We start from the raw sequence: 10,051 nt of genomic DNA, 5'->3' as shown, positions 1-10,051 counted from the left end.
CTGACATATCGTTAGGGCTCAAGCCGTTAAACTGGCGGTGGGGATTTTTTTTTGACTTTGGAATTTTTTTGGAAGTCAAATTTTTCCTTGAGTCGCCGATTGATTGCGAGTACAAAAAAACAAAAATTATTTTTTGCTTTGCGCGGATTGTGCAATGGGCATAGCGTCACGGGTCATCCCCATCCCCATCCCCCCCCCATAGGAGGTGTCTCAGAGAAGCGTCAAGCCTCCTTCCTTGTTGACCAACGACCCCCTCGCCTCCCCTTCGGGGCACGCGAGAGTAAAACTCAGCTCGCTTTGATGTCACCAGGTAACCGGGTAACGAGGCAACGTCAACACTTAGCAGACTTTCGCGACCAATGTTGTTAATGATGAAGGTTTTTGGGGGATGAGATCGCGTGAGTGTAAATGTGTTGTAACCCTCCGCCACCCGACACAGCCGCTAAAGTTCGTCACGTAAATTGTCTCTTCTTGTTATTTTGGCTCTGCCGAACCCCCTGCATTCTATATATATTTTTTTATTTTATCAGATGCGACCTGGCCGCACGTGATGATAGCTCGCAGCACAGCGGCTGATATCATCAACGTCACTACACGCGGGAATTTATAGTAGCTGCCAAATAATCTAAACGCGTGTTTTTTTTTTTTAGAAACGAGGGAGCCAAAATGAAGCAAAGGAACCCGGAGGAAAATCCACGCGGCCACCACGGGGAGAAATGGAAACACGCCGACTCCAAATATACAACGGGCATCGCCAGGGTCCGGGATTGGACCCACGACCTCCTGCGCACCAGGCGAGGGAGATGACATCTCCTCGCCACCACGGCACGGAAACCCGTAGAGCTGCCTCTGAGATTCCCTCGCACGACCCCAGGGGGGGCAGCACTTCCCGCTCGCTCGGCGGTCCAGAGGATGGTTCATCGCTAAATTCAAAGCGGTTTGTTTTCTTTGGTAGCCATTGTTCAGTTCGTTGTCGTTCCCCTGCACCTCTGATCAGCACGGTTGGCTACGTACGGTGCTAACGAAGTTCAACACACGTGCATGCACACATAAACTCGCTACACTCGAGAACCCGATTTCAGCACGAGGCAGTGGCCGAAACCCGGACTCGAACTCAGGTTCCTAGCGGTGCCGGCTCAGCGCTCTGACCTCTGGTTCCACCCAATAACCTCCACGTGGCACCACAGATATTTACTGCTATACCTGGACGGGTATAGAGGGATAGGCAGAGCGGCATCAGCAGCAGCCTGGAGGGCTCTGGGTTTTTGCAGGCGTGTTCCAGATGACAATAACGCGATCATTTGCTGTAAACGCTGCAGCCGGGATTCAATCAACCGGAGCCACTGCGCGGCCCTATAAGGCATTTTTTACAAACCAGATGACCGATTTCGCAGAGACGGCCGTTGCAAGCTTCCGACAAATACCCCCCCACCCCTCCTCCAAAGTGGAAAGACAAACAATCAAATGAGGAAGGAAGCGTTGCGAGTTGGTCTCTAGGATCCTCCTCATGCCGGCTCTGAGTGTCCCAGGACAGAAGGAGAGTCGTTAGTCGGCTTATAGTAACATCCCTCCCCTCCCCCACTGCAGCAACGACGCTCAATGTAATAATCGCTTAATTGGCCCAACGATGGCTTGTGAGTACCGCTGGCGGTGGCTGAAGCTATCGACGATTTTCTTAGAGCATTTTTCGTCTAGATCACAAATGAGCGTGATAGCAACAGCGCAGTGGAAGCGGCTTTAGGATAAAATGCCACTTAGAGAAGAGGCACCGTAGTATGCTTGATAGGGCATAACTTTTAACAAAAACAAATAAAACCACCCAGTGTGATATGAGACTTATCATAACTGGGTGGCAACTTCCACAGCCGAGGTTTGTACAATTGATCAAAAGTTGGGAGGCCGTGCGATCTCCATGGCCTCATCCGTAGCGGCCCGAGGGCCGTGGATGCGGTGGCTCCGTCTCACGCGAAGCATCCCCAGCTGATGCTGCCCAGGCTGCGTGCAAGACAGGTGGATTTCCCATGTTCGGGTCAAAGGGCACTCTTATAGCGTTCACCATAGGAGGATATCTCTTAGGCTCCCCACGTGTAGACGTATGGTCGAAGTTCGAAGGGCCATCACTTGCGGTTTTATGGTGTGGAGCGTCAAACAATCATCTTCACTTTAACCTGCACCTTCCGTTCCTCCCTTAACCCCCCCCCCCCCTCGTCTCTTCTCACCAACCCATCATGCTACTGCTACTCCCTGCCTCCGCACACAGCTACGACCAGGCCAACCCCTATCACTACCCCAACCCCTATCACTACCCCATCCTCTATCACTACCCCATCTCCTTGCACTACCCCAACAAATAACACTACCCCATCCCCTATCACTACCCCATCCTCTATCACTACCCCATCCCCTATCACTACCCCAACCCCTATCCCAACCCATATCACTACCACAACCCATATCACTACCCCAACCCCTATCACTACCCCAACCCCTATCACTACCCCAACCCCTATCACTACCCCAACCCCTATCACTACCCCATCCCCTATCACTACCCCAACCCCTATCACTACCCCAACCCCTATCACTACTCCAACCCCTATCACTACCCCAACCCCTCTCACTACCCCAACCCCTATCCCAACCCCTATCACTACCACAACCCATATCACTATCATAACCCCTACCACTACCCCTATCCCAACCCCTATCACTACCACAACCCATATCACTATCACAACCACTACCCCTATCCCAACCCCTCCTTCACCACTCCCACGTGTCATCCTAGTTGTCACCACACCTGTACGCCACCACTTCTAATAACAACCCCACCACTCTTTACCGTCTCAACCGCTATCATCTCACATGCACAATGTTATAATTGTCGCAAAGCGCCTTGGAGTGACGCGCCGTGACCAGCGGGGCTTCATTGTTCTGGTGTGCAGGCGGTGCAACTGCGCCACGGGAGGCGGGTGCCCCGGTTATCCGTGCCTCGCGAGCAGCGCGTCTCTAGTCTCGGGGTCGTATTTGAGGTCATCACACGGCGAGGAGAGGAAGATCGTTCCAAAACAAAACAAAAAAGACCGCAACAATAATGTTGATAATAAACTACTCTGCATTTAAGTTATGAACGGTGCTCGAGACGACTCTATGTATATATATATCTCCACTTAATTTGATTTATTCACAGACTGTCTAAAAATAATGTCTTTAAATTAGTCTTGAATCGATGAACTGTGGGTGCATTCATATAATTTTCGGTGCAAAATACCAATAGCCCTTTCGGCAATTCCTACCATCTCCGCAATTATTCTGTCAAATGCAGTCGGCCAGAGTTGCGTAGCAGCTTAAAAATGTTACGTAACATATTTCAAATTCAAAATTCTCCGCACGTCTTCCACTGGATGAACTGGTGCAGTTTTCCCAGACGTAGCCGATTGACGTGGTTCATTAAACAAAAACAAAACTAAATTAAGGCCCCAAGCCCACCATGGGACGCCGCTGGCTATGACCAACTACGTGCGATTAGCACGGTTGGCTACGTACGGTGCGAAAGAACGTACTGCCCACAGACTAACACTGCCCACAGACTAACACTGCCCACAGACTCACCACTGCACCTCCGATTACCATGGTGCGAGATAAATTCCGCACACATACTTAAACCCTCCTCACTTGAAAGTGTATTCACACAACAGCTGTCACATTTTTCATTCACATTTCCCTCGGGGTTTACAGATAGCGGAATCCATTATGAATTATCCTAGAGAGGTCTGGGCAATTCTCTGAATGATTAAACAAAATATACCTTGGCTACAGCGACTGGAGTTTGGGCCCAGGATTAATGGCCCCAGAGTTAAGGGTCCCAGAGTTAAGAGTCCCAGAGTTGAGGGTCTCAGAGTTAAGGGCCCCAGGGGTTAAGGGTCTAGGAGTTAAGGGTCTCAGAGTTAAGGGTCTCAGAGTTAAGGGCCCTAACAACTGCACGAACAAAAATATCATCGTATACTTGGGGTTTCACTTAATTAGTCTAAATATTTGTTTTGGTCATGTGACAGTCGAAATAAAGTCACTCTGGTGGCTTTCAGAAGTAACTCTGCGAGATCACTTTCTGCGGGTCATTCGATCTCTCGATTTGCTGCTCTGAGAGTTCCCAACGGACGCGTAACCTCATCACACCGATGGCAAAAATCGGAATAAAGTTTGGAAAAAGGCAAGACTAAATGATCACTAATTCCGGTTATTTGGCCACGGGCAGGAATAGACTGCCCGAATTGTTGATACGGATGGGCAACTTTTAAACAGATGAGAGACGTTGCGCGAGCGCTCTGGGCCAGGCACGAAATTGGTTTCCGTTCCTGCTGGAGATCGTAGCCGAGATTGGCAACAGAAGAGCAAAGGAAATCTGGCTTCATCATCTCCAGCTATACGTCAGCTTGCGTTGTCTGCCGAGAGAATGAGCCACGTAAATAATTTCAATTAGGATCGTGCCGGCTTCAAGGTCGTTATATTTTGCGTTCTGAATATTTTGGAAGGAGATACATGCATTGTTTTGTCCTTACGCTTGCAGCATTATCACTCGCGTCACAAGATAAAATTCCCATTCAGATCTCTCACACGGCATTGCAATCGTTCATGCCAGGGAACGACCTGCAGACTCGAATACCACAGGGCTACCTCTGAGATCCCTGTGACATCTGGTCGACAGCCCTTTCCCACCCACTCTGCGTATGAGAGCAAAAACAATGTTGCCAGTCAAGTCGATATTTCATTCTCAGCGCTGGAACTCGTCCACATTGAGCGCAGACCAAATTAAATGTGGTGGTTGCTGGCTCAAGTCATTGTCGACCGGGCCGTGACCATCAACTCACTACTCCTGGGAACCCCGTTAAATCGCTCGCAGCTGCAAATAGATGTTTAACCCAGGGTCTCAACGGTACCGACTCGGCGTTTTTGACCTCTCTCTCCCACTCCCCTCGCGTGCCTTTGTTTGTTGTTAAAATTGCTGCATTATGGCTCATGAATAATGAACGCAGCGCTAGTAGCACGTGCAAATCATCCCTCGTAACTTCTCATGCAAGAACGAAATACGAAAAAAACCTAACCTAATAAAATTTGCGGCAAACTAAACGACACCGGACGACGCTAATGTTACGTTGGTTTCCCCTCTCCGTCCCATTTGCCACTCAATCGACCGGCCACCGCTCATATTGATCCGAATTTATTATTGGTATCATTTTTTCCACGGGATGGGATACAACTTCGGAAGGAAACCCCCTCCCCCCCCCCCCCCCACCAAAGAGTCTAAAGAAGTACCTCGGACGGCAAACGCAGCCGGTTGGGAGGGCCTTTGGAACGCAGCCGGTTTGGGAGGGCCTTTGGGACACAGCCGGTTGGGAGGGCCTTTGGGACGCAGCGGTTGGGCCGATGATCATCAGCGGCGGCGTCCCGACGCAACCAGGGCTCAGGGGAAACAGGGCCGTGAGCGACAAAGTTGCGGAATGAAAACTGACGAGGTCCGCACGTAAGAGACGCGGCAATAGTGACGCTGCAATTTGTTTGTGCAATGTGTTTGATATCACTCTTTGGGTCGGGGTGATATATACGCGAATCACAACGTAGACGGGTTTTTTTTGGGTGAGGGGGGGGGGGTGGTTAGAGATCGCGTAAATATAACTGTGTCGTAAAACCTGCCACCACCCGACACAGGCCATTGGTAAGGTTTGCCACGTAGACAACACGTGCCCATCAGTTACTACTTCAGCACACCGGTGTGTCGGAGAGTAAACCCAGTCGAGCGGCGTGATGTTTCACCGGTGATTACAACAACGACCAGCTTCATCAGGCGGTTCGCCAAAATTGGTCGGTGCAGAGAGTATTGGCACCTGGTAAGGATGCCCCCGGGGTAGACTCCCCCTGGAACTCTGCCGGGCAGCAGCAGCAGCACGGCCCGCTGGGTGAAGACCGCGGGGCCAGCCCAGGACACGCCGCTGCTGCTGGCGGTGGGAACATGTCGCTGTGTATAGTGTATAGTGTAGTGTATAGTGTAGTGTAGTAGTGTATAGTGTAGTGTATAGTGTAGTCTAGTAGTGTATAGTGTAGTGTATAGTGTAGTAGTGTAGTAGCGTATAGTGTAGTAGTGTATAGTGTAGTGTATAGTGTAGTGTAGTAGTGTATAGTGTAGTAGTGTATAGTGTAGTGTAGTATATAGTGTAGTAGTGTAGTATAGTAGTGTATAGTGTAGTGTATAGTGTAGTAGTGTAGTATAGTAGTGTATAGTGTAGTGTATAGTGTAGTAGTGTAGTATAGTAGTGTATAGTGTAGTGTATAGTGTAGTAGTGTATAGTGTAGTGTATAGTGTAGTAGTGTATAGTGTAGTGTATAGTGTAGTGTAGTAGTGTATAGTGTAGTAGTGTATAGTGTAGTGTATAGTGTAGTGTATAGTGTAGTAGTGTATAGTGTAGTAGTGTATAGTGTAGTAGTGTATAGTGTAGTAGTGTAGTAGTGCATAGTATAGTAGTGTATAGTGTAGTAGTGTATAGTGTAGTATATAGTGTAGTGTATAGTGTAGTAGTGTAGTGTATAGTGTAGTGTAGTAGTGTATAGTGTAGTGTATAGTGTAGTAGTGTATAGTGTAGTAGTGTATAGTGTAGTGAATAGTGTAGTAGTGTATAGTGTAGTGTAGTAGTGTATAGTGTAGTGTATAGTGTAGTGTAGTAGTGTATAGTGTAGTGTATAGTGTAGTAGTGTAGTAGTGTATAGTGTAGTAGTGTAGTAGCGTATAGTGTAGTAGTGTATAGTGTAGTGTATAGTGTAGTGTAGTAGTGTATAGTGTAGTAGTGTATAGTGTAGTGTAGTATATAGTGTAGTAGTGTAGTATAGTAGTCTATAGTGTAGTGTATAGTGTAGTAGTGTAGTATAGTAGTGTATAGTGTAGTGTATAGTGTAGTAGTGTATAGTGTAGTGTATAGTGTAGTAGTGTATAGTGTAGTGTATAGTGTAGTGTAGTAGTGTATAGTGTAGTGTATAGTGTAGTGTATAGTGTAGTAGTGTATAGTGTAGTAGTGTATAGTGTAGTAGTGTATAGTGTAGTAGTGTAGTAGTGCATAGTATAGTAGTGTATAGTGTAGTAGTGTATAGTGTAGTATATAGTGTAGTGTATAGTGTAGTAGTGTAGTGTATAGTGTAGTGTAGTAGTGTATAGTGTAGTGTATAGTGTAGTAGTGTATAGTGTAGTAGTGTATAGTGTAGTGAATAGTGTAGTAGTGTATAGTGTAGTGTAGTAGTGTATAGTGTAGTGTATAGTGTAGTGTAGTAGTGTATAGTGTAGTGTATAGTGTAGTAGTGTAGTAGTGTATAGTGTAGTAGTGTAGTAGCGTATAGTGTAGTAGTGTATAGTGTAGTGTATAGTGTAGTGTAGTAGTGTATAGTGTAGTAGTGTATAGTGTAGTGTAGTATATAGTGTAGTAGTGTAGTATAGTAGTCTATAGTGTAGTGTATAGTGTAGTAGTGTAGTATAGTAGTGTATAGTGTAGTGTATAGTGTAGTAGTGTATAGTGTAGTGTATAGTGTAGTAGTGTATAGTGTAGTGTATAGTGTAGTGTAGTAGTGTATAGTGTAGTGTATAGTGTAGTGTATAGTGTAGTAGTGTATAGTGTAGTAGTGTATAGTGTAGTAGTGTATAGTGTAGTAGTGTAGTAGTGCATAGTATAGTAGTGTATAGTGTAGTAGTGTATAGTGTAGTATATAGTGTAGTGTATAGTGTAGTAGTGTAGTGTATAGTGTAGTAGTGTAGTAGTGTATAGTGTAGTGTATAGTGTATAGTGTAGTAGTGTATAGTGTAGTGAATAGTGTAGTAGTGTATAGTGTAGTGTAGTAGTGTATAGTGTAGTGTATAGTGTAGTGTAGTAGTGTATAGTGTAGTGTATAGTGTAGTAGTGTAGTAGTGTATAGTGTAGTAGTGTAGTAGTGTATAGTGTAGTAGTGTATAGTGTAGTGTAGTGTATAGTGTAATGTATAGTGTAGTGTAGTAGTGTATAGTGTAGTGTATAGTGTAGTGTAGTGGTGTATAGTGTAGTGTGTATTGTATAGTGTCGTGGTGTATAGTGTAGTGGTGGGACGATGTCGCTCGGCTGGCCTGGGAACGCCTGGGAATTACCCAGGAAGAGCTAGAGTCTGTGTATAGTGTAGTGTATAGTAGTGTATAGTAGTGTATTAGTGTATAGTGTAGTGTATAGTAGTGTAGTGTATAGTGTAGTGTATAGTAGTGTAGTGTATAGTAGTGTAGTGTATAGTGTAGTGTATAGTGTAGTAGTGTATAGTGTAGTAGTGTATAGTGTAGTGTATAGTCTAGTAGTGTATAGTCTAGTAGTGTATAGTGTAGTAGTGTAGTAGTGTATAGTCTAGTAGTGTATAGTGTAGTGTATAGTGTAATGTATAGTGTAGTAGTATATAGTGTAATGTATAGTGTAGCAGTGTATAGTGTAGTGTATAGTGTAGTAGTGTATAGTGTAGTGTATAGTGTAGTGTATAGTGTAGTAGTGTATACTGTAGTGTATAGTGAAGTAGTTTATAGTGTAGTGGTGGGACCATGCCGCTCGGCTGGCCTGGGAACGCCTGGGAATTCCCCAAGAAGAGGTGGAGTCTGTGTATAGTAGTGTAGTGTGTAGTGTAGTGTATAGTGTAGTGTATAGTAGTGTATAGTGCAGTGTATAGGGTAATGTATAGTAGTGTATAGTGTAGTGTAGAGTAGTGTATAGTAGAGTACAGTAGTGTAGTGTATAGTAGTGTCGTGTATAGTAGTGCAGTGTATAGTAATATATAGCGTATAGTAGTGTATAGTAGTGTATAGTTTATAGTAGTGTATGGTTTATAGTAGTGTATAGTAGTGTATAGATTATAGTAGTGTGTAGTAGTGTATAGTGGTGTATAGTGTATAGTAGTGTATAGTTTATAGTAGTGTATATTAGTGTAGAGTGGTGTATAGTGTATAGTAGTGTATAGTTTATAATAGTGTATAGTGTATAGTGGTGTATAGTGTATAGTAGTGTATAGTAGTGTATAGTGTATAATGGTGTATAGTAGTGTATAGTGTATAGTAGTGTATAGTGGTGTATAGTGGTGTATAGTAGTGTATAGTGTATAGTAGTGTATAGTTTATAGTAGTGTATAGTGTATAGCAGTGTATAGTAGTGTATAGTGTATAATAGTGTATAGTGCATAGTAGTGTATAGTGTATAGTGGTGCATAGTGGTGTATAGTAGTGTATAGTTTATAGTGGTGTATAGTAGTGTATAGTGTATAGTAGTGTATAGTTTATAGTGGTGTATAGTGTATAGTAGTGTATAGTTTAAAGTAGTGTATAGTGTATAGTGGTGTATAGTAGTGTATAGTGTAGAGTAGTGTATAGTAGTGTATAGTGTAGAGTAGTGTATAGTGGTGTATAGTAGTGTATAGTGTAGAGTAGTGTATAGTGTATAGTAGTGTAGTGTCTGGACCGCCGCGACTCTCACAGGAAAAGTGGATTGAGAAAAGAACGACCAAACGGAAGTCCAACGGAGCACAACAAAACAAGGCAGTACAAACATGAAATACAAATCACCAAAGTGAACGCGATAATCGCCACAAGGTGGACACAGGATAAGGTCACTTTGTCCTCGCAGGCAGCTGGGAGTTTGTCAACAAGGTGTCAGACAACTTCACACGGGTATCGGTGTCAATGTAAAGGATATGGATTTTAGTTTTATTGGTGTTTGGTCTCAAGGAAGTGAATGATTCTACGTTGATAACAAACAATGCGTATTTCATCATCAGACTAATCATACACTGCTGGACGAAGGCCCTCCCCCCAAGTCGTCGCGATCTCTCAAGCCTCCGCATGGACCAGCGCGGTGAAGTATGGTCAGTAACTCCCAATCCTCCCATTATGATAGATGCACCCAAGGTGAATATATTCCTCCTCCGTATTCACCCAGAGCCTCCGCTTGTAACTCCTCTGTTGAATCCAGGGCTTCCCACACACCATGTGGGCTCTCAAAGGATATTTGACCATACT

Source organism: Petromyzon marinus, chromosome 49, assembly GCF_048934315.1.
Source record: "Petromyzon marinus isolate PM22_M1 ecotype Great Lakes invasive population chromosome 49, UKy_Petmar_22M1.pri1.0, whole genome shotgun sequence".
Lineage (NCBI taxonomy): Eukaryota > Metazoa > Chordata > Hyperoartia > Petromyzontiformes > Petromyzontidae > Petromyzon > Petromyzon marinus.
The sequence above is the reverse complement of the archived record's forward strand: the minus strand, read 5'-3'. Positions refer to the sequence as shown.